General features: G+C 48.0%; 1 protein-coding gene across 14 annotated transcripts in view; it reads left to right on the top strand.

Moving 5' to 3' along the window:
• The window catches only part of EXTL3 (exostosin like glycosyltransferase 3), a 160,211-nt gene that overhangs the window by 102,193 nt on the left and 32,837 nt on the right, over positions 1–25,181 (top strand). For 7 of the 14 annotated variants that reach the window (XM_074536465.1, XM_074536462.1, XM_074536463.1 and 4 more), the window contains one exon: positions 2,756–2,858. The exons of 6 other annotated variants lie outside the window; for them this stretch is intronic. The gene's annotated coding sequence lies outside the window, so the exon portion shown is untranslated. Of the gene's footprint in view, positions 1–2,755; positions 2,859–13,790; positions 14,005–25,181 lie in introns of those variants that run through there. One more of the 14 variants, XM_074536472.1, reaches the window with a different exon arrangement.

Here is a 25,181-nt window from a genome sequence, read left to right on the forward strand (position 1 = left end):
TAAAAAAGGCAGATTTTTAGTTTGTAAGGTGTCAGCATTCCAAGCTTGCCATGAAACATCTCCAGGGTTCCTTCTAACCCGAACAATTCTGTGACTCTCAGGTGTGTGATTTGTTTGCCTGCTGGATTTGGGCATCCCATTGCCACATGCTCTGATTCCTTGGCTTTTCTGCCCAAAGTGACCAGAGTTTCAAAATAATTGGTGGCTTTGAATTTTAAAAATGGCAGATTTTTAGTTTGTAAGCTGTCAGCATTCCAAGCTTGCCGTGAAACATCTCCAGGGTTCCTTTTAACCCAGACAATTCTGTGACTCTCAGAGTGTGGTTTGTTTGCCTGATGGATTTGGGCATCCCATTGCCACATGCTCTGATTCCTTGGCTTCTTTGCCCAAAGTGGCCAGAGTTTCAGGGACAATAATTGGTAGAAGGAAATAATGGCAAATTTTATGACAATAATTGGAAGGAAAAAATGGCAAATTTTTATTTTGTAAGCTGTCAGCATTCCAAGCTTCCAAGATTCCATGAAACAACTCCAGGATTCCTTTTAACCCAGACAATTCTGTGACTCTCAGAACAGTGGTGTGTTTGGGATTTGGGCATCCCATTGCCACTTGCTCTGATTCCTTGGCTCCTTTGCCCAAAGTGACCAGAGTTTCAGGGGCAATAATTGGTGGCTTTGAATTAAAAAAATGGCACATTTTTATTTTGTAAGCATTCCAAGCTTGCCATGAAACATCTCCAGGATTCCTTTTATTCTGTGACTCTCAGGTGTGTGATTTGTTTGCCTGATGGATTTTGCCATCCCATTGGCACGTGCTCTGATTCTCCTTTGCCCCAAGTGACCAGAGTTTCAGGGACAATAATTGGTGGCTTTGAAGGAAAAAAAAAAGGCAGATTTTTATTTTGTAAACTGCCAGCTTGCTGTGAAACATCTCCAGGGTTCCTTTTATTCTGTGACTCTCAGGTGTGTGATTTGTTTGCCTGCTGGATTTGGGCATCCCATTGGCACGTGCTCTGATTCCTTGGCTTTTCTGCCCAAAGTGACCAGAGTTTCAGGGACAATAATTGGTGGTTTTGGATTAAAAAAAGGCAGATTTTTATTTTGGAAGCTGTCAGCATTCCAAGCTTGCCAAGAAACATCTCCAGGGTTCCTTCTAACCCGAACAATTCTGTGACTCTCGGGAGAGTGGTGTGTTTGGGATTTGGGCATCCCATTGCCACATGCTCTGATTCCTTGGCTCCTTTGCCCAAAGTGACCAGAGTTTCAGGGACAACAGTTGGTGGCTTTGAAGGAAAAAAAAGCAGATTTTTATTTTGTAAGCTGTCAGCATTCCAAGCTTGCCATGAAACATCTCCAGAGCTGGGAGAGGCAGCGAGGGCCGTGCAGATGCTGCAGCGTGGTGAGGTTTGGAGTGGATAATTCCCAGGTCACATTGAGATGAAACCTCAGCTGTGGCTGTTGAGAAACATCTTCACTCTCCTGGAGATCCCTGGGAGGAACTCTGCAATCAGGGGAGGAAGGAGGTTCTGTGGAAGGGTCCTGGCTGCTCCTGTTTCTGCAAACATTTTGTAGCTGATGGAGCCGTGCCAGGACCTGCAGCCTGCCAGGAGGGACCAGCTCCCATCACCAAGTGTTTCCTTCTTTGTATCCCAAAGATGTGGGCACTCTGCAAGTGTTTTGCCAGCTGAAGTGAAAGGGATGGAAGGGGATGGAAGCAGCCTTTATAAGCAGCAGCAGCAGCATCCAAGGACCAGCCCTGAGTCCCTGCTGGGAGCTGGGGCTGGGGAGAGGCTGCAAGTGTGGAACTCATCAGTGAGAGTCAGGGTGGGGACAGGCAGGCTGGGACTCTCTGCTGTCCCAGAGGCTGGGTGGGAGGATGAAGGCAGGATGTGGATGATCCTTTTTGTTTTAAAACAAAGGGAAATGCCACTGACTTCACCCGAGAGGGATAATCTTGGAGCTTTTCTTAACAAAAGGTATTTTATTTTTCTTGTAAATTTTTTTTGTCTGTTTGTCTGCTGAGATCAGAGGGGTTGTTTGCAGCAGAGGTGTGGCTGAGAGAGGATTTGAGCTAGGGGAGAAACTGGATGAAGAATTGGTGGGAATTGCTGGGCTTGAGACTGGACTTGGTGGGTGGAACTCGTGGTTGGAACATAACAGGTCGGGCTGGGTGGCTTGCAATGATGTTCTTGGACCTTGGCACTTATGGAACAATGGAGATGGTGATTTTATTTAATATTTTTGTGGGAAATGATCCCATGGATGTAATGTGAGAGCTGTCAATTATCAGGTGTTGTACAGGAGGAATTTTGGGTGAAGTGAGGAAGTTGAGAATGCCTGGAAGGGGCTCAGAGCTGATGGAGCAGGGAGCTGCTGCTGACCCCCATCTGATCCCTTTTAGATTTGCAATTTCCCTTCTCCAGGTGGTCTCATTTGTGCCTGATTCCCCCTTCAGCCTCCCTTACTCCCCAGCAGCCCAAACTGTCAAACTTGTGGCAGCTTCCAGGTTTAAGACCACGTCATAAATCACAGGATCCCAGAATGGTTTGGGAGGGAAGGGACCTTAAAGCTCCTCTCATTCCACACCCTGCCTTGGGCAGGGCCACCTTCCACTCCCCCAGGGTGCTCAATCCCTGTTTGGAGAGGCCCAGAAGGATTGTTTGTGTCAGAATGCCTCTCCTGCACGATGCCTTGAGGCCATGCAGAATTTATTTCATGACTCCGTGTGGTTTTGTTTGTGTTTTTGTGTTCAACAGGAGGGAAACCCTTGAGATCAGCACTGGGAGGAAGAGGAGAGGTGGAGAAGGAGTCGGTGTGGGATGGGGGACAGGTCTGAGCCCAGGAGCTGAGGGACAGCAGGTAAAGCACAAAGGAGCTCTGCAGTGTCAGGCTGCCCCATGCCTGGGGTTAAGCTGCTTCTTCCCTTGCTGGATTTTAACATAATTCACCAAAACATCTCACACCCTTCCAACAACCCTCTCCTCCTCCCCATAGTCCAGTTGGAATAATGTTGAGATGAGAAAAGCTTGTAAAAATAGGGCAGGACCAGCACAGTGTCACCCCCAGAGCTTTAATCAAGCTCCTTACATATTTTTTGGCCATCAGCTCTTTCATTTAATCATCCATTAATTGCTGAAAGTTTTAGCCAAATTCATTTGGCAGAAGTTGCAGGAGAAGAAGCAGCATTTCACAATATTCTGGTTTCAGCACTTTTCAACTCTGATTTTAAAAGCAGTGTTGAATGTCACTGATGGTCTGAGCTCAGTGTCTGGGTGCCTCAGGATCCAAATCCCTGCACACAGCTCAGGGGGAAGTTGGGCTCTGAACATTTTTCTTCTTTAGCATCATTCTCTGGGCAGATTCTTGTCCCCAAACTCTTTGTAATCAAGGTGTGAGGATTAGTCCTTGGGTGCTGATCACAGCTCTGGGGTGGGGGTGTGTGGTTCTCTGGGAGCCTTCCAATCTCACTGCAGAGGATGGAGTTGCTGCCAGCAGCACATTTCTCCTTCCCCAGTTTCCTTCTCACTCCTGTGAGGCAGCCAGGGGATGGGATGAGATTCTGTGCCCTGTGCTGAGCTCCTTCAGGCAAACTCAGGCTCTGGAGTCTTGTCAGACACACTGATGAGTTTGGGCTCCAGCAGAGGTGTCAGGAGTGAACAGAGGAGCCAGGGAGTGGCATTTGCTGGCACAGGGACACGAGGACACCACGGGGCAGTGGCATCCTGCACAAAGCTGCTCTGCCAGCCCAATCCAGCACATAGATTGTGCCTGGGAGCCACCAGAGTTCCTCCAGTCAGAATCTGGCTGCTGAATCTGATTCAGGAGAGCTTGGATGAGCTGTGCTGGGCTGTGGTTCAGCACAGAGCACACGAGGTGCTCTCAGGGTCCCTTGTGGCCATGAGCTCTGCTCCTCTGTGAAGGGATCACAGCTGCAGCTCCAAGGACAGACTGACAGACACATGGCCAGTCCCAGCCCCTGTTGTGACTCCCTGTCAGAGGATTTCTCCAGGAGCTCTGTGTCCTTGGGAGCCGTGCTTGGAGCATCTGCTCTGGATATTCTTGGGGCTGAACTGCTTCCAGCAGGCTTAGCAAGTGTGCCTGTGATTTCCTGCAGGAAATCCAGCCATGCAGGGCGGTGTTCAGCTGATGGGACTGTGACTATCAAACCATCATGGCATTCCTAAGTTGCCTTTTTTCATTACTTTTTTAAAAACCTGGTAGTTGTCTCCCCACCCCCAACCCCATATCTGTGCATCTATGGAGTTTTTTTCCCCCTGCCTTGTTCAAGTGAAAGAGTAAATCCTTTTTGATTTATTCCAGAGCAGCCCTCGAGCTCAGCTCCTGTGAGAGCCTGCTGACTTGGAGTTCAAAAGATCTCACAGCTTTGAGGCCAGGCTCTGGTCTTCCATCTTGCCTCAGAGTTAAACTGAAAGAGAAAATTCCTTTTCTTCTTGAAAGGAAAAATCACCATGCTGTGTAAGGGAATCAGACTTACCTGGAGCAGCAGAGAATGCCAACATGCAGAATTCCAGGTTAAAAATCTGGTTGTTTAGCAAGGCTTTATTTTCAAGCACTGAGCACGTTGTTTAGGAAGTGTTTTATGGAGATAAATAGTCCTTTAAAAGCAGAGCTGCTGCCTGGCTGGGAGCCAGCCTGTGATCCTACATTAAAGCATTTTTTGGGTGTTTAAACCACTGCATTACCACGGTGGCTAGAAATGGAAGTTCTTATCCCTGGCTTCCTGCAGATCTGCAGGGCTAGATGACATTTTAGGAAGAAATTCTTTACTCTGAGAGTGGTGGTGAGGTGAATAGAGTTCCCAGGGAAGCTGTGGCTGCCTCTGGATTTCTGGAAGTGTCCAAGGCCAGGCTGGGCAGCGTTTGGAGCAGCCTGGGACAGTGGAAGGTGTCTCTGCCCATGGCAGGGGGGGATGGGATGAGCTTTAAATTCCTTTCCAGCCCAAATCATTCCATGATTCAATGAGGTGCAGACATATCTGGCATATCTATATATGTGTTTATATGATTTATATGCACATATAGAACAAAACAAACCTATAAGAACTATTTATATCCTATTCCACTTCCACAGCACCCTGCTTAGTCCAGATTTATGCAGTTGTGGCTGCAGCTGTGAGCTTGGAAATGCAGAGATAATGGATGGAAGACTTTTAATAACTGTAGGGACCCTCCTTTTAAAATCCAGCTGCTCTGAGCAAGGTGACCTTGGCTCTGACTTGGGAATCCAGCCCTGCAGGGGAAGGAGATGCTGATCCATGGAGCAAAATCTTGGCCAGACAAGAGAAAGCACAGGTTGGGCTGGTGGAGTTTTCAGCACTCTTGAAGTTGTCGGGCTGTTGAAACTATGGGTGCTCTCCCAAATTTGAATTTGCACCTGGTAGTGCTGTATCTCAAATTTGAATTTACACCTGGCAGTGGTGTATCTCTGTTTTTCAAAAAGCTCCAGTCCTGCTATGGAAAGAACCAGCTTTTTTGACAGCAGCACATAAGTGACAGCTCAGGTAACCCTCAGAGATGTGAGGAAAATCTCACATGGTGTTTTCTCAGCAGAGCTCCTCCAGAAATCCTTTCTTTTGGGTTTTGGGCCTGTGGAGAGTGTGCATGGAAACACCTTGGTGTTTTACCCCCTTTTCAGGAAAAAATGTTTAAAGTTAAAAAAAATGTTGAAAGAAAGCTGAAACTGCAGTGATTCTCTGGGATGTGTGGGTACAGTAAAGGCACAGAGCTCAGGTGACAGTAAAGGACAGGGAGCAGAGTGGCTCTTCCTGCTCTTCCTTCAGCAGAGAAAAACCCCAAATCCTGACCTTCTCCCATGTTCTGAGCCAGCAGTAAAATAGGAATATTTTGGTTTTTTTCCTCCCAAATCTAATTTGAAACATGATGACTGGACCCTTCCTAAACAGCTTCCAACTTAACAATAAAGAAACTTCACAGAGTGCTTGGCAGGAGCCTCTGTACATAATTTAGATCATAATCAGATGCATTAACACATTTTATATGGATCTCATGGGGGCCAGGAAGACGAGGTGTGCTGGGTAATTTCTTCCCAGATTTCTTTACCTGATTGTTTATTACTCTTGGGGACTTCATTTGTGGTCCAAATGTCACCAGCAGCATCCTGCTGCTTCATGTGCCTGCATTCAAATTCCTTAATTGCTGTGTTCTCCTCCGTCTTTCCATCCAAAGGGAGGATGGGGAACAAAAGCAAGGACCCAAAATCTGCAAACTGCTCTGCCTGGAGCTCCATGGGAGGGAAGGAGCTGGGAGTGCTCCTTGTTTCCCACTAAGTACAATCAGAATCTGCTGCTGGGGAGCTGCGTGGGGGAAACACTTCCTCTCCCTCCCTTTCCCTTTGAGGTGTTCAACAGCAGCAGCTTTAATTTTATAAATCTCCTGAAAGCTTTTCCACGCTCAGAAAAGAGAAACGGTCGTGCGTCTCTCGCTTTGCTTGATTGTTTTGCCACGAATCCACCTTGTGAAATGTCTCCTTTGACAGGAAGATCTGTTGCTGCTTTGAAAAGTGGTATTTTGGATGTCTTTCTGCTCTGCTGGTTTGTGTTGTCCCCACAAAAGGCAGGCAGGGAAGTTTCCTGTCACTTCAGCATCTCCTGGAGTAAAAACCCTCCCCAGGCTGTGGGATTTATTTGTTACTGAATGCCATGGAGAGGTGTAAAAGTGGGATTTTTTAATGCAGGTTTTGCTCCCAGATGGGAGCACAGCTCAGGTTTGGGACGTGAGGGGCTGCTCTGTTCACTCACACCCAGAGGTGGCCTCAGGCACTGCCATTGATCCACAAGGTGGCACAGCCAGGAGTGAAACCTCCAAGGCAGGTCAGACCTGGCCTGGGTGTTTGGGCAGGTGAGAAAGCTCAAGAACATGAAAATGACTGACTTACACCCTGGATTTGGGCCAGAGAACAAGCCCAAAACAGGACCACAGCAGCCCAGAACAAAACCACAGAGCTCCTTCTTCCCCTTTTATCAGTGCCTGATAATGGTACTGGAAACCACCCCAGGCCAGGGGAGAATCATGGATTTGTTTGCCTCTTTTTTATCTTTTCCCTTCAGTAATTGTTTATCAACATCAGGTGATGATGCAACAGCATCCCAGATTAGCTGAGCTCATGAAGTGACTTTTACCACAGAGCACAATGATGATGGTAGAGAAGTGAATATCCTTAAAAATCAGAGTTGATGGGGTTGCTGAATTTCAATGTTGTGTTCTCAGTGAATTGCTGTGTCTCACCCTGTGCCTCCAGTGCCTTGTGCTGTTGAAATGTCCACAGGGAGAGGGTGAAGAGCTGAGAGTTTGGGGCCTCTCCCACAAACTCCTGCCTTTCCCTGGTTTTCCAGCTAAGTGCTGAGGAATGGTGCTACTTGCAGGATATTCCCCCTCAAGATAGAAAAGTTAAGGTTGTTTTGCTCTCCTGAACAAACCCTCTAACCCCCATCTCATGATTCAAAATTGGCAGGAGAGCCTCAGAGCAGCTTGATGCAGGCTCTGAAGGGTTTGTGTGAGCAGGGCAGGCAGGAGTGCATGAGAGGGAGAAAATATCCTCACTCACTTTGTGCTTATAGCCATGTCACAAGCATTTCCTTGCTCCCACTTGGGATTGATGAATTCTCCTTAGGTCAGTGGCACACACAGTTTGGACAAGCTCGATGGCTTGTGGGTCCAGCCAGCAGAACTGCTCCTGAGCAGGAGCAATGAGGAATTCAGGATGTCTTTAACAAGGGAATTCACTCTGCTGCTTTAAACTGACAGGGGGCAGAATTAGGTTGGATTTTTAGGAAGAAATTCCTTACTCAGAAGGTGGTGAGGCCCTGGCACAGGGTGCTCAGAGAAGCTGTGGCTGCTCCTGGATCCCTGTCCATGGCCAGCCTGGATGGGGCTTGGATCAGCCTGGGATAGTGCAAGGTGTCCCTGCCCATGGCAGGATGATAAAAATCATCACTGGATGATTTTTAAGGTCCCTTCTAACCCAAACCTTTCTGTAATTCTGTGATTCTGTATGGGGAATACTCTTTAAATATCACAAGGAAGGGGATAGACATAAATAAGGCACAATGGGAAAGATGAAACAGCTCTTCTGGTGGCTGGGAATGGGGATAAAGTGCATTTTTGTGGATCAGGCAGAAGGATGCTGCCTGTTGTCAACGTGTGTGGTTGCCCTCCTCTGGTTGGAAACAGAACAACCTCCCAAGACTGGAGACTTTTTTGGGGACAGGACTGTTGGGTTTCTTCAGAGTGACTTTGAAAAGAGTCAGGATCATTGCAGATGCTGGGAATTGGTCAGTGCAAGGTCTCACCCTTCATCTGCAAAGCCACCCTGGGCAAGGGGCGACTTCTGAGCTGCTGGATGGGCACAAATTGTGCGGAGCCAAGGGAGGCACCAAGGCCAGAACGTGTCACCAACATGGACAGACTCTGCATGGGTGGGTGCAGGGCTTGGAGAGGCTGCAGAACACAGCTTGCTGCAAGCTGTGGCTCTGCTGAGGGACGTGTCACCAGGGCCTGGTGACCCCACAGCCCTGTCACACCTCGGAGCAGGCACTGACCCCTGCCTGTCTCCCTGCTCGGCTCAGCTGGCTTGAGTTCTGCATCAGGCTGAGAATTATGTGACAGATTTCATTAGCAAATCATTTGCTGACCTTCAGTTTTATGGAAATAGTCTGAAAGTGAGTTTATCAGCAGCTAGCTGTTCCAGCAGAGAGGCAGAGGCTTAGAGGATTTAAGGGAGCTGCATCCAGCACTGGTGATTTCCACTCGCGTGTGTTAGACCGTGTCCTTGAAGGCTGCTGATACTAAGCCAGGTAATCCTGGTCAGCAAAAATACTGACTTGTGCTTTTTGGGATTTTTTTTAATATCTGGATCAGGACCAGCAAAGTCAGGGAGAGAGCTGTGTGCCTTGCTAGAGTGTCTTAAGGGTGAAACCTTTGCTCTGCATTTGGAGCCATTCCAAAATGTGAATCCTAGGAACTATAGATTTTGTCTACTATGGATTTTGGCAAGGCAGTTGTTGGAGCAGCTGAAAGGGAAATGAACCTGAGAGGAGCTTTTGACTTTGGTGAAACTCAATAGTTACTTTCCAGTAACAGGGAGACATTAAAAAAAACCCAAACCTGATATCTGCAATTCAGGCAGCATCTAATCCTTGCTTTTTTTTCCTGCCACTACAGCAACCGGACAGGATCCAGGGTGGGATGTGCACACCTTTCCCTGCATGTTGGTTACACAGAAGGATCTGGGGAAATGCTTGTGCAGAGCTTGAACAGAGAGAGCTGATCCTTAAAGGCTGTCCCTTAAATGTCTTTTAATGTCAGCCCAACCCATTTAATCTCACAGCGTTGCTCTCATGAATGTTTTATCACCTCCTACAAGTATTAAGTCCTACAATACCACTAAAACACGTTGAATTTTAGTGTGAAAGGGGTGAAAATGTCTTAACTGAAGAGATGTGTTCCTGTGTCCAGAGGTAAATGTTGGAGAGAGGGAAGCACAGTGTGCTGGGAGGCTCCTCGCTGCCACCAGCTCATACATCCAATGAAAAGCTTACTAAGAGTTATTTTTATTACCCATTACAGCTTTATCTAGTTCAGATATCTCCAGGAAAGGCTTCCACCTTCTCTCTGGCGTTTCTGTGGATTGTAGAACAAACAAGTTTGGAAGGGATCTTTGGAAGTCTCTAATTCAATATCCTGCTTATGGCAGAGGTAGATGGGATTGCTCAAGGCTTTGTCCAGTGCTGGGCTGGAGCTCTCCGCTGCTGTTCCAGTCATTGGTTTTCCTACTGAATATCCACACAGGAGGAGGATACTCAGCAACCTGAATATCCACACAGGAGGAGAATACTCAGCAACCTGAATATCCATACAGGAGAATACTCCGTAACCTGAATATCCATATACAGGAGAATACTCAGTAACCTGAATATCCACACAGGAGAATATTCAGTAATCTGAATATCCACGCAGAAGAATATTCAGAAGCCTTGCTGCTGTCAGGGTAACCAGCATCTGCCCAGGATGGTTTCAGAAGACAAATCCATGAGGTTCAGTTTGCCCACAGCACATCTTACCCTTCATGGGAATGGATTCCAGGAGGATCTGCTCCATCCATCCCTGCCCACAGCCTTCAGCTGGCAGCAAGGTGTTGCTGTCCTCTTTATTCCAGAGGGAATTCCAGAGGGTTTATTAAACCCTCTGCAGGGTGAGTTTGTGCTGTCAAAGTTAATTCCCAGAAAATGAGTGCAGGTAACCTTGGCTTCCTCTTGACTTGGCTGCTCATGAGCTTTCATTGCCTTCTCTAATAAAACCTTCACAATTGCTTAGGGACACTTATAAGTTGTTAATGTTTAAATAAAGGGATTAATTTCAGGCCTCCTGCTGCTGAACTTGTACGTTGGAATTTTGAGGAAGTGCCTTTTCCCCGCGAGGTGGGAACAAAGCCTTTGATCAGCTAAATGGGCTGGAGCTCGTGGTGAGGAGCCACTGAACTCCTCAGCATCCATCTGCACTTGCCAGGCAATGGTGACAATTAAAATGGTTCCAGAAAGAGTAAAAACACAAGGATTTTAGGGCATGGGTATAGGCAGGTGCCTCAGGAACTCCTGCCCTTTAAACCTCTTCCTGCTGTTGATTTTATTGATGATTGAATTGGTATTTGAACATTTCCATGCCTTTGTTTCCCCACCTAGAAATGACTCGTGCCTTCCTTTTGGGTTATTGAGCTTGGCTGACACATATAAAAATTGTCAAGGTAGGGTGCCAAGAGCACACAAACTATTTTATTTTTAGTGTCTTTTGAAATCTTGGACTTTTTGTTCTCCCTTTTATCTGTCTCTTTCTTTTTAATCACACCAAATGGAAATAAATTCAATCACAGCTGGTGCTGGAGAAGAATCATTAAGCCCATCCAGCTGGCTGTCTCGGGGCCAGAGTGGGATTGTTCCCTGTGCTGCATTTCCAAAGTATTTCATCTCCTTTAGCCCTGTGTTTGTGGAGTGATGAGCTCCCTTCACTTCTGTCTGCTCCCATCATCGATCCGAGCGGGAAGGGCTATTTTTGGGAGGCTGTAAGCAAATGGACATCAGGCACCATGGAAAGGGAACTGGGTTATTTTTGGAAACCCATCAGCAGCCGTTCTGGCAGGTCCTGCTGTGGGATTTGTCTTCCTCAGCTGGGCTGTCTCAGGTTGTGGTATCGGTTCCCAAGGTTGTGAACCTCATTCCTTGGATGTGATCTGCACTCTGAATGTGGAATTAGCAGCTGCTGGAGATGGCGTTGATGGCATCAGTTCCTGGGATTTAATTCCCTCCAGGCCAGGTTGGATGGGGCCCTGAGCAACCTGATCTAGTGAGTGGCATCCCCGCTGGAATGATGAGCCTTAAGGTCTTTTCCAGCCCAAACCACTCTGGGATTCTGGGATTCCAAACCAGCCTGGATGGGAGGGATGCAGGGTGGTGGAGCTGCAGATTTTGGGGCAGAAGATGAGGTTGGCTTGGGGGCAACGTGGGAAATGCACCTGGAGTGGAGCCAAGCCATGGAGGTGATCTCACAGTCAGAGCCCTTGATGGATGTGCAGATTTGGCATCTGCTGGTGGGCACAGGGCAGGTTTTGGGGTGCTCCTGGGAGTTTGGGCTTGTTCTGCTTCAGTGGATTGCAGAAGGGTGATGTTTCCTTGGTTTTGCTTAGTCCTCTTCATAAATAATTTTGCCATGTTTAGGACATGGTTCAGGGTGGGCTTGGCCTCTGTGATCTCAGAGGGCTTTTCCAACCTTGATGATTCTGTGATTCCGTGATTCCATCAGCATTTTGGGACAGCAGAAGATGAGGTTGGCTTAGGGGCAACGTGGGAAATGCACCTGGAGTGGAGCCAAGCCATGGAGGTGATCTCACAGTCAGAACCCTCAGTGAATGTGCAGATTTGGCATCTGCTGGTGGGCACAGGGCAGGTTTTGGGGTGCTCCTGGGAGTTTGGGCTTGTTCTGCTTCAGTGGATTGTGTGATGTTCATCAGAACATCATCAGAAGGGTGATATTTCCTTGGTTTTGCTAAGTCCTTTTCATAAATAATTTTGTCATGTTTAGGACATGGTTTAGGATGGGCTTGGCAGCCCTGGGTTGTGATTTGGACTCAGTGATCTCAGAGGGCTTTTCCAACCTTGATGATTTCATGATTCCATCAGCATTTTGGGACAGCAGAAGATGAGGTTGGCTTAGGGGCAACGTGGGAAATGCACCTGGAGTGGAGCCAAGCCATGGAGGTGATCTCACAGTCAGAACCCTCAGTGAATGTGCAGATTTGGCATCTGCTGGTGGGCACAGGGCAGGTTTTGGGGTGCTCCTGGGAGTTTGGGCTTGTTCTGCTTCAGTGGATTGTGTGATGTTCATCAGAACATCATCAGAAGGGTGATGTTTCCTTGGTTTTGCTAAGTCCTTTTCATAAATAATTTTGTCATGTTTAGGACGTGGTTCAGGGTGGGCTTGGCAGCCCTGGGTTGTGAGTTGGACTCAGTGATCTCAGAGGGCTTTTCCAACCTTGATAATTCTGTGATTCCGTGATTCCATCAGCATTTTGGGACAGCAGAAGATGAGGTTGGCTTGAGGGCAACGTGGGAAATGCACCTGGAGTGGAGCCAAGCCATGGAGGTGATCAGAGGAGGAGTCAGAGCCCTCAGTGAATGTGCAGATTTGGCATCTGCTGGTGGGCACAGGGCAGGTTTTGGGGTGCTCCTGGGAGTTTGGGCTTGTTCTGCTTCAGTGGATTGCAGAAGGGTGATGTTTCCTTGGTTTTGCTTAGTCCTTTTCATAAATATTTTTGTCATGTTTAGGACATGGTTTAGGGTGGGCTTGGCAGCCCTGGGTTGTGATTCGGACTCAGTGATCCCAGAGAGCTTTTCCAACCTTGATGATTCCGTGATTCCACGATTCCATCAGCATTTTGGGACAGCTGTGGCACAGTTTATGTGTGGGGCTGATGCTGCTTGGAGCCTCTGGGCTCTCCAGCCCCTCATGTGTGAATGTGCAGGTTGGAATCTGGGGGCAGTGGCCAAATCAACCCCATCGCTGTGGGCAGCTCGGGCTGAAAACCTCCTGTGGGGGATTTAGTGCACATTATCTTCTCTCTCTGCCTCAGCAAAGCCCCAAATCTAATTTCAAAGGTCAGAACATGCTCTCACCTGGGTGTTCCCAGCCTTTTATAGAGTGCTTGAAGGCCATTTCCTAAAATTAGCTGCTGCAGGGGAAAGCTGATACTGGCTCTGTATCAGACCCTTTCCAAAGCTCTGGATAATCATTTACCTGATTACTCCTATTGAAACTCATGGGTAAAAGGTAGAAAATGGAAGAAAACCAGAACCTGGTGCTGCTTCCTAACAGAGAAATAAAACCATGTGGGTTTTGGGGCAGAATTCTTCTTCTTGGTTGTTTTTTTGAGGTGTTTTTTTGTTTTTCTGAAGTTTTCCCAGGCTTAGAATCAGACTTATTTTTGTTTTCCTCAAACTTCCTGGTGATCCAAACATGCTGGGGAGCTCTGGGAAGGGGGACATGTGACTCTGAAGGAGGCTGAAATGGTAAAGCACACTCAGATCTGCTAAGCAACAGCATTGACACGTTTAAATAAATCTGCTGTTGACTAATATAGAGTGACATATTGAGAGCAATTAAAAAAAAAAAAAAAAGGGAAACTAGGCACAAATTTGGGAAATGAGTGGAATGGGAACAGAACAAAGATGTTAGAGAGGACGCTGGATAAAAGAGAGGGAGGGCTGCTCCACAAAAGGAGCGTTCTGGAGAACCAGGGTGTCCATCAGGAAGGGGGAGACAATAGCAGAAGTGCAGATTGGTGCTGGAATTATCCCTTGGCAGTAGGATCCTTGTATTTCTGCTTCCCTGCCAGCTCTGCTGGCTGCCAGGATTGAGGAGATTTGTGCTGCCTGGTGCAGAGAGGAGCATGTGGTGGGATGTCAGGCAGCTTGGAGAAGGTAAGGTGGCACTCCTCGTTCCCGTGGTGGCTTTGGGACTGTTGTTCCTTTGGAGCTGCTGTGATTTGGGTGTGAGTCCTGTCATTCCCATCCCTGCGGATGTGTGTGATGCTGGAGAAGGGAGCAGGGACTAAATTAGGAGGTGTTGGGTTTGAAGCTGGTGAAAGGAAATCCCTTAAAATCACAGAATGGTGAAAGAACCTCAAAGCTCATCCCATTCCACTCCCTTGCCATGGGCAGGGACACTTCCCACCATCCCAGGCTGCTCCAAACCCTGTCCAACCTGGCCTGGGACACTTCCAGGGATCCAGGGGCAGCCACAGCTTCTCTGGGCAACTTGCAGAGCTCATCTGTGGAACTTGCTGCTGCAGGAAGCTGCGAAACTGAGTGCTTGGTGTGTTTCCCTTTCCCTTCCCTTTCCCCTTTCCCTTTCCCTTTCCCTTTCCCTTTCCCTTTCCCTTTCCCTTTCCCTTTCCCTTTCCCTTTCCCTTCCCCTTCCCCTTCCCTTTCCCTTCCCCTTCCCCTTCCCCTTTTCCCTTCCCCTTCCCCTTCTCGCTTTTCCCTTTTCCCTTTTCCCTTTTCCCTTTTCCCTTTCCTTTTTTTTTTTACAGTTCAGACTCTCTACTATTGAGAATGTCTGTGATTGATTGCTTCAAAAATAAAAAGGTATTTTGGTGGACAGCTGTTATTCTTCAAGGGCTCCTACAACTCCTGTTTGTTAATGGTTTGGGGGAAATTGTCCTGAATAAACTGTTCCATGCCCGATTTATGGTTATTTTACACCAAAGAGGCTGGAAATGAGGACTGAGGGGCTGAAGTGAACGGATCATTGGCTTGATCTAATACTGTTTTATTCCAATATAACACAGCCATCCTGGTGCTTCCTTAATATTTTTTTTGGATTCTCTACAGAGGCCAAATTGAGTTGTGAATTTTGTGCCCATCTCAATGGCTTTTTTTCCAGGCTGGTGCCTTCGTGTCCACCCTTGTGGCACGTTCACAGTGGAGCTGTGTTTGCCAGCAGCTTTCCCAGCTCTGGGAATGGCTCCCTTTCTCCTGGCTGCCCATCAGGTGTTTCCTGGGGTGGCAATGGAGAACTCACACGCTGCCCAGCCTGGGATGGTGTGAGGCTGAAAGGGAGAGAGCTCTGCTGTCCCTCAGGGACATTTTGTGCTATCAGAACTCCAGCACTGAGATGAGAGTGAGATGGCACAGCTTGAGATGCTGGGGCTGGCTCTCCTGTCCAAAATGACTGCTGGGAATGGCCAGGAGAGGCGTCTGTGGATTGCTCATCCATTAGCACCTCTCACCATCCATTTTCCTGAAGTGAGCTGGAACCAGTTCCGTGAGTTGGAACCAGACTGATCTTTGGGATGATGGCTGGGAGGCAGCAGCTTGTGTTGGAAGCAGTTCCTTCATCTGCATGAGCCTTGTGCTGGCACTGTGGCCCATTTTTCGAGCTGCTCTGAGGACATTTGGCCCCTCTTCCCTCCCAAAATAGCTGCTTTGTGTCGGAGATTCCTGCCTGGAGGATTTGGGAGCCAAAAGGAGCTCCAGCCTTCCCAAATGTGCCCTCTCTGCTGACATTTGGGTTCCCCCCTCCCTGTGCTTTGGACAGTGCAGGGCTATCCACAATATCCATGGTTCCTCTGGGAATTTCCCAGAGGAACTATTGTGAATAGTTCACATTTGTGATGTGAACTATTCAAAGCCCTGTCCTGAAAATGCTGCTGCCAGTGCAGGGGAGCTGTTAAACCACAAACTCTGCAAAAGCTTGGCTGCTTTGAGGTGCTCAGTGACAGCAGCAGCCTCAGCACTCGTGGCTGAAGCGTTTGGGCTCGCTGTGATTGCAGCAGACAGATTGTCTCAAAGCCACAAGGTATTAATTGGCTTTCATGTTCGATACCAGCTAATAAAAATTTCCTTAAAAAGACACATTGCTGAGCTTGAGATGCTCTTTAGTGTTGTCAGAGGGTTCTGATAAAACAGGGCTTTGGCATCTGCTCTTACCTGTTAGTCTTCCAATAACTGTTGAATCCATCAGCTGTTTGCACTCAGATTTGAGGGATGGAGCTCACCAAAGCAGTAACTCTGTAGGAATGTTCTGGAAATCAGGAACTGAAACTCTCTATGGGGTACTGGAGAGCCCCATGGAAAACTGAAGGCATCCAACATTAAGAATTCAGCTTCATTTGTGCTGCTGTTCCCAGAACTCACGGGGGCACGTTGACACCACAGATATTTTTCTCCAAATCCCACGCTGAGCATTGCAGGGCCATTACAAGCACTTGTCTAAATAATCATTCCAGCTCTTTCTCCAACTAGGAGGACACCATTAAATTCAGGAGAGCAGCTGGGAAAGTGCATTTGGACCAGGCTTTAAGCTTCACAAGTTTTGGGTTTCAAAGGCATTTTAAAAGTGCTCCCCCAGCTCGCACAAGGAGCCATGCTTTGGTGCCTTGGCCTGGAAGGCAGCATGGCAGCTAAAAAAATCTATTAGTGAGTTTCAATTTACTCAGGATAAATCCTTCCCTGAGGATTGCTCTTGTTCTCTGGAATTACAGGGTTTGTCATGATAACAATTTTCTCCTTAATTTGTCCCTTTTGCACTTCCTTGGTGCGAGCAGGGAAAGCAGCAGCAAAAACTCCAACAGGAGAGAGGTCGAGGGTTCTCTTGGACCAGGAGATGTGTGGAGGGTGCAGAAGGGACAGTGAGGCAGCAGAGCTGTGGGAGAGGGAGGACAGGAGAGACCCAAATGGGTGGAAGTGGGATTTGGACAGCAGGGAAAGGCTGGTGAGAGAGGGGGGCAAGGAAAACCATCTCAGCAGCTGCATTTTGTGCGGCCACTCCTGTATCCTGCAGCTGTTCATTAGAAATTCTGTTTATGCCACAGGGAGTTTTGGAGTCTCTGAAGCTGACACAGTTTTAATAGACAAAGACATTTTGAGTGCAGCACATCTGCTCTGGGATGCTGAGGAAGAGGCTCCATGCAGTAGTGCCATTGGTTGAAGCATTTCATCGTGCTTTTTTTTTCAAGACCTCTCTTTTATCCTAAAAAGTGAATTTTGAGGTCAAAAGAAGTGCTGTGTTTGCTCATTAAGTTTGCAGCCCTTGAACTGAGAGTCCTGCTGTATTTTTCCTAATATCCCTGAGTTCCCAGCCCTGGGAATCACCTCTGGCTTGGGAGGATCCTAAAGCACTTCCCACCACAGAAGCACAAGCACAGGTGTGGGGCAGGAGAATGCTGCTCCAGAGCAGAAACCTGCTTTGGTCGATGCTGCATTATTGAATATTTGATGAGTAGGTCTTAAATTGATCAATTTCTTTCCCTGCAGGCTCAATCTAACCCTCAGCTTAACTTCTATAACCCGTGGCTTTCCAAAACCCATCTCATCTCGCTCGGTGATTGAATCCACCTTGTGCAGGGGAAAAGTTAATTCCTTCCTTCACCTCCAGCTCTGGCCAGGTTCCTTGGATCCCTGCTTGCCTGACCTCTCTCTCTTAGCCTTCCAATAAACAGAACAGTGTCACTTTGCCCTTCCTAACTGCTGTTATTGCTGCATCTGCCCTGCAGCATCTTGTGGATATTTTCTACCTTCTTGTCTGGGTAGGAGGAGTCTCCACGCTGGATGCACGTCTGAGTGGGGTTTGCCATCTCCCCTCCTGCCTTTTCCAAGTGTGTTGGGCTTCTCCAGCCAGGAACAGCTTGAGAAGAGGTTCTTTTGTTGTGTTTCTTGCTGGTCTCTTGGAAGGGCAGCACTGGGCAGCAGTGACCAGGCAGAGCCCAGCGTGTGTGGAATGATCCCTGATCCAGCATCCCAAATCCAAGCGGTGGTGGAGCTTTGTAGGAATTTAATTACCATGAGTTATGCTGCTGCTTATCTCCTATCATCCATTGTGCTGCTGGTTAATGACTTCTTTAGGGACACACACACAAACCTAATGTGTTGTGTTTTGTCTTCTTGGGGTGTTTTGCAGTTTTTGGCCACATCCACATCTGCAAGTTCTGTGGAGTGGAGTGTCCTGCAGGGATCTTGGTTAGGTTTTATAGAATCTCAGAATGGTTTGGGTGGGAAGGATCTTAAAGCTCATCTTGTTCTACTCCCTGCCATGGACAGGGACACCTTCCACTGTCCCAGGCTGCTCCAAGCCCTGGTTCAGCTTTGCTCAGGAGGGATAAATGGAGATTTACAGAGATGCTCCAAGGGCTGGAGCCCCTCTGCTCTGGAGCCAGGCTGGGAGAGCTGGGGGTGCTCACCTGGAGAGGAGAAGGATCCAGGGAGAGCTCAGAGCCCCTTCCAGGGCCTAAAGGGGCTCCAGGAGAGCTGGAGAGGGACTGGGGACAAGGGATGGAGGGACAGGACACAGGGAATGGCTGCACACTGCCAGAGGGCAGGGATGGATGGGATATTGGGAAGGAATTGTTCCCTCTGAGGGTGGTGGGGCCCTGGAATAGAATTCCCAGAGAAGCTGTGGCTGCCCCTGGATCCCTGGCAGTGTCCAAGGCCAGGTTGGATGAGCTTGGACCAACCTGGGACAGTGGAAGGTGTCCCTGTCCATGGCAGGGGTTGGCATGGGATGATCTTTCAGGTTCCTTCCCTCCCAAACCATTCTGTGATGAATTTCCAGCTTGCTTTGCAATAAACTGTGTGGGATAAAACCCCACCTGCTGTATAAATATGGGTGATCCAACACGTGAGGTGATTTAATTTTCTTGGTGTGACTGATCAGGCTGTCTGGAACAAACAGCTCCCATTTAGTGGTGATGAAGCGTCTCCAAAAAGTGCAGAAGACCCTGATCCTGACATTGACCCCGTGCAGCTGGGAGAGGAGGGAGGAGCTGGAGCTGGGCAGGGATAACACGGGAGCAGTTGGAGGAGCTGTTTGAGGGAGGGAAGGGACATTTGGAGCTGGGTAATTTGGCCCTGTGGCACTGATGAACGTCACTGAACCTTGCTCAGATGTGGCAGCCAGGGCTCCCAGGTTTCTCTTGGCTTTCCCTGGGTGTGAACTTCCCGCTGTCCCTGCGTTGTGAGGCCTCAGTGCTGAGTCCTTGCCCTCTGAGGTGCACAAGAAACCATCTGTGGGATTTCTTGTTTGTTAGAGACCTCTCAGTGGAGGTGCTGAGTCTCCAGAACTTTATTCCTTGTGTGCAGGAAAGGGGCAAACTTTCATAAACCCCACACAGATGGATTATTTCCCACAGAGACCCACCCTGCTGAGTGAGGTGCCCTTAAACTCTCTGTCTGTTTCTGTGCTATTTCCTTTTCCTTACAACTTCCCCAGGACAATGAAACTTTTAAATTTGTGCTTAATGATGACCTGGAGCTTCTGTCAGAGAGCAGGAGCCTGAACCTGCCACGTGGTTGTTTCCTGCTGTGGGAGCAGCCACGAGGGCGTTTTAGGGGAGGTGAGAGAGTTTTGTGGTTTTGCCTTGGGGAAAATAACGTGCCTGAGCAATCTAGGGCTGGAAACCACAGAGAATGCCAAGGATTTGAGCTGTCTCGTGGAGTCAGTGTTTGGGAAACCAGCCCTCCTGGAATTGACCTCCTCATGCTGCTTTCATGTGATGGGGAGCGCCCGGCTCTTGGCTGTGGTTTAACCTCAAGAGAGTTCTTGTTCATTAATTACTGCAAGGTAAAAGCAAAGAGAGGCTTTGCTTCCTCCCACACCTAATTTATCCCTTTGAGAAGCGAGTAAAAGCTTGTGCCACTGCATCCTGGAGCATCCTTGGTTTTCTTCCCACGTCCCAAAATATCCTCAGCACTTTGTAAGCGGGAATGTGGTGAGCGCTGCAACATCAGCCACGGTGGTTTTAGGGATTTTCCAGCTTTCTTGGAAAACTCTGCCCTCTGCTCCCTTGTCCTGAGCTTTGGAGAGGAGAGGGGTGAACTTTGCATCCAGGATTTTCTGCCACTCCATCCCACAGGACACAGAAGGATTTGCTCCTATGCTGGATGTTCTTTTGAGCGGAGGAGTGCTTGTGTACAGCCTGGAAGAATAAATAAAACACTGTGACTGCTTTATTACCAGAAAACAACACTAAATAATAAATTTAAGAGCTAAAAGCTCTATATGTAAAGTAGATTTCACAATGCATTATGCAAAAAGCAGAAAGGCAGTGGAGAAGGAGTCCACTGAAGAAGGCAGGCTGGGAAGATGGATGATCTTGCATACAGGACGAGGAGATGTGGAGTGAATCCCAAGCTGGCTCAGCTTCTCAAGTGACCTTGGCCAAGTTGTTTCTCCACACCTCCATTACCTGCTCTCTAAAACCAGGATGTGGTTTTCCTGGCTCCAGGATTTCATCAGAATGAAGGAGTGTTTGTGAAGCACTGGGCTGAGCTGGGCCAAGGAGAGGGGACGGCCTTTGGCAGAGGGCAGAGCTCAGGAACCTGTGAGCACCTGGGGGAGAGATTTCTGTGTTTTCTCAACACTGAGCATCTCCTGGAGCACAACCTTGTCCCTTGCCCATTACCTGCTCTCTAAAACCAGGATGTGGTTTTCCTGGCTCCAGGATTTCATCAGAATGAAGGAGTGTTTGTGAAGCACTGGGCTGAGGAGCAGGGGCAGCCTTTGGCAGAGGACAGAGCTCAGACACCTGTGAGCACCTGGGGGAGAGATTTCTGTGTTTTCTCAGCATTGGGGGAGAGGTTTCTGTGTTTTCTCAACACTCAGCATCTCCTGGAGCACAGCCTTGTCCCAATGCCCAGATGAGAGCACAGAGCTGAGAGCCAGACTCAGTTCTTCACTCGTCTGCCTTGAAGAGTTTGAGGTCACCTTTGCTTGGTGGAGACAGAGGTGGAGGCCTGGGGGTGCCTGATTTCCCCTGGGGGCTGGAGAGAGGCGGTGTTGGAGCTGGGAGAAGGCTCAGGACATCTTAACTCCAGGTTTCTCCTCACATTTCTGAATTGCTGCCACCTGGGAGCCTGGACACAAAGCCATATAATAATTCAGATGGGAAGGGACCTCAGGATGTTTCTGAGGCAATGTCCAGTGAGTTTTGGATATCTGTTGGTCTCAAATCCTCCTTCAAATCCTATTTAAAGCTCTTTCCCTGAGTCCTCCTAACTCCTGCAGGATGATTATTGTCTCCCTTTGAAATGGCTGAACCCTGTCTGTTGCCACCAGCCCTGGTGTGCTGTAAACCAATCCATGATCCAAAGCCCCAAAATTCCACCTGCTCCAGAGCCAGGTGTTGATCTCTTGGCTTTTCCTGCTTTTCCCTTCATCATTTTCTGCAGCTGGGAGGGCAGAGAACATCACTTGTGTGATATGGTGGCAGGAGGGAGTGTTCTTCTTCCTCAAGAACTTGGGGTGGAAAACTCAAAGTTCCCCAAATGCCACTTCTAAAGCCACTTCAGCACATGTGGTTTCCCACTTTTCCAGGATGAGCACATGGAGGGGCTCTTGGAGCATTTGTCCAGGATCCCTTTACCCCACACGTGCCCGTGTGGATGAGGAGCAGGGCTGGGAGCAGGTTTGGCTTTGCATGGAGCTGCAAACGTGCAGGATGTTCCTTGCTTTGGATAAAACTCCCTGAAGGCAGGGGTGCAGTTTATCCCTGGAATTTCCAGATTACAGAACCTTTTACCTGTGCATACAACAGCATTGATCTCAGCCTGGGGGAATTGCTCTGTGCCTGTGGGCTCTGGAGATGCTACAAATCCCTCAGGATGATCCCTAAGACTGCTGCTTTCAATTTCAGAGTGAATTTTCCATCTGCTCCTTTGATGGATCTGCTCCCAACCCAACTGTACCTTAAAGCACACACCTGATGGATTTATTCTCCTTGTTCAACTGCTCCTGTTCCCAAAGTGTTTGGGAGATTTGGGATGTAATCCTTCCCTTTGAGAGCATCAGCAGATAGAAAGTCATCATTGCTGAAGGGTTGTTTGGGGTTCGTTTTCTTCCACTGCAGCCTGTTCTGAAGGGGAGAATATGCTGTATTTTTATTTTCTCTCTTTGATTTCATTCCTAATGCAGATGAAAGAGAGATTTGGCAGTAGAAGGTGTCTCTCCAAGCCCAGATAAAGCATGGGAGCCACTTCCACACTCCCTGAGGTCCTTTTCTGTTTGCCAGGAGGGAGCTGGCCTGGCAGAGGTGGGTTGGTTTGTTCTCCATGGAGAGCAGCAGAAATATGTGGATGATAACACTGCAGACCCCTCCTTTCTTAAGGAAAAGGAGTCATGGATGCACACAGAGAGTTTGGGAACTCTGATTTAACAGGTGCAGGAGGATCCCTGTGGATTTTCCTCCCCACAGTGCAGTCCTGCTCTGCCTCATGGCTGTGCATTGCTCTGCTGAGCTCTGAAGGACCGCAAGTTTAAATTTTCCAGGCTCTGTTCACAGATATGCTGAGAAAGGAGAAGCATTTCCCTAATTTTATAGCGAGATGGATAGCAGAGGTGTAAGCAGGGAGGAGTAGGGGTGCTCAAGTCTTTGAACACTTGCAGAGTAGTGGCTCCACAAACACTCCCAGATTAGACCAGCTGGGTTATTTCTAGAAATGCAAAAAGAGGGAGAACCTCAGTAATTCCCATAACTCCACTGGCACGGGGAGTGCCTGCTGTGGAGCTGAGGAAGGCTGGGATGCCTGGGAATGCCTGGGAATGCAGCCCAGGCTTTGACCATGTGCTCTGAGCAGTTGAATTTCATGGGAGAAGGATCTGCAGTGGGCAAACCTGAGAATTCAGTCAGGTTGGCATTTGGGAAGAGGCTTTGGTAATTATTGATCTTCTGATCCCCTGAGAGATCTTCCTTCCTCTTTCTGTTTGTGTGTGATCAGCTCCATCAGGCAGCAACACTGTGCTATAACATCAACAGGAGTTTTCAGCGTGGAAATCGGTGAGTTTAAAGAGCTAAATAGTACTTGGGAGTGAGAGGGATGAGCTGGCTGGAAGGCCCAGCAGCTATCCCGCTTCTCCTCCTCCCAGATTTCTTTTTGGGAACGATGGGAAATCAGCAGCTTTTTCCCCCAAGGCTGATAAACACAGCTCTGAAGTTTCTCTTGATAAAACCACAGATTGGGTTTTTACTTTGTCTTTTTTTTATAAGTCCTAATGGCAGCGTGTGACAACCTCAGGCTCGATTGAGTTGATGAGGAATAAAGTCTTAATAGTGAAGAAGAGTCCAGGAGTGTGTCTAAAGTGCTCATTTTATCACCAGCACATATTTCATACTGACAGTCCATACTTTTAGCTAATCCCAAGCCACGTGTGGTGCATTTTAAATCCCTCCTCAGCCTGCTCTGCTCTTTCCCTTGTGGTGTTTTCCAGGAGAGCAATGGAGTCACACTGGCAACTTTAGACTCCTGAGCACACGCATATTTTTAATTCACAGCCCATATTTTGAGGTGAGGAGGATGAATTTTGCTCTGTGTCAAGGAAGAGAAGGAGCAGAGGAGCCACTGTGGCAGAACAGCTGCTGAGGATCAGGCGTGGGGTGATGGATTTGGCTTTTCCAGGACCCCAGCTGCCATTTTAGGGAGTCCAGTTTGCCATTTCATTACCAATTATGACTCATAAATAGCCCAAGTAACCACAAAGGAATAAGATATTGATGCAGTCTTACCTTGGGGACTGCAATGCCCACATTTATATTCCTCGTTTTTGTTTTGCCTCAACACCCTGCAGTGTTTGACCCCACTTACCTCATGGAACCCCAAATAAAAAACCCCAGCAAAGCTTGTTTTCCCCTTGAATTTAAGCTGATTTTTCGATTTTGGTGGTGTTCAAGTGAGTGTGTGCTTTGGCATTTCTCTCAGGAAAAGCATTATTAGGGCAGCTCATCTCCTGGCCAGCTGTTTGCAGAAAACTGGTGGCAACTGGGGGATCTTTGCAGCCCCCATGAGACCTGAAATGGCAGGGACTGGCACACACACCCCCAGCATGAGCTGCAATTCCTGCAGAGGGCCTGAAAAAGGGGGGAAAGAAAGAAAAATAAAATAAAACCTTTTTTTTAATTAATTTTTTTTTTGCCTTTGGTTGTATGTTGGAGCCTCCCATCTGCCCACAGCCGTGTGCTGCCAAGATCCAAGAAAGCTGATTTAGCCTTTTGCTGACTTTTTAGCCCCTTTATCCTCCTGGCTTTCTGAGATTTGCGCCGCTGCTGTTTGCCAATGTCATGAATTTAAAATCTGCCTTAGTTTTGAGCGTGCATTCTGCTGTGCAACTGGGCTGTGGGTCACGTTGGTGGGAGGGGATGGAAATCCCATTTAATCATGGGGTGTTAAGTAAGTGACAACAAATGGCTGTGTAACAATAGCCCTGGGGATTGTGCTTTATTACCCCACATATTTCCCCTCTTCATGATGATTTTTCATGGTTAAAATCAAATTTCCCCTTTATTTTCTCTGATGTGCATTGAGTACAGCACTGAAAATTCCTCCTGACTTCTCTCTGCTGCTTTCAGGTGAACTTTTTTTGCTTTGGCCCATTTCCAGATCTCTCTTTCAGCTGAGATTTGCTTCCTCACCTTCTTTCTGGGAATTCTTGATGAGTAGATGAGAAGGGCATTAAATAGATTTAGTGAAAAATGACCGTCACCAGCGTGGATGACTTTCTTCTAATTAAAAATTGAAACGGAAATGAATGAGCTTCTCTTGAGGCTGTGCAGGAGCTGGTGCTAAGCCCAGCTCTATATTCATCAGTGCTGTGGGAAGTCCAGTGTATGAAAGAATATCCCAGAAACTTCAGTACCTTGGGGGATGCCAATAAAAGGGGAGATTTTCTAGTGACAGCATACTGATGTGGCCTAGATTTAAATCTCTTGGCCTAGAGCTGACTCAGAGCTGAATTTCATAGAGTCACAGAATAGATTGGGTGGAAATTGACCTTGAAACTCATCCAGTTCCACCTGCCATGGGCAGGGACACCTTCCATGGTCCCAGGTTGCTCCAAGCCCTGTCCAGCCTGGCCTTGGACATTTCCAGGGATCCAGGGACAGTCACAGCTTCTCTGGGCAACCTGTGCCACCCTCACAAAGAACAATTTCTCCCAAGAGGTTCCCCACAGATCCTAACTTCAGCATCTTTGCTTTGATGTACGGTGTAAACCTTTCTAGCGTTGACCAGAAATTCCCTCATACTCAGCCAGCCAGTTAAATCGTAACCAACACAAGTACGTTCCCTTTAAACTTCCTCATGCAGTGAATCAAAATTTTCCAGCAGGAAAT

The sequence above is a fragment of the Zonotrichia albicollis genome, chromosome 3, assembly GCF_047830755.1.
Source record: "Zonotrichia albicollis isolate bZonAlb1 chromosome 3, bZonAlb1.hap1, whole genome shotgun sequence".
NCBI lineage: Eukaryota > Metazoa > Chordata > Aves > Passeriformes > Passerellidae > Zonotrichia > Zonotrichia albicollis.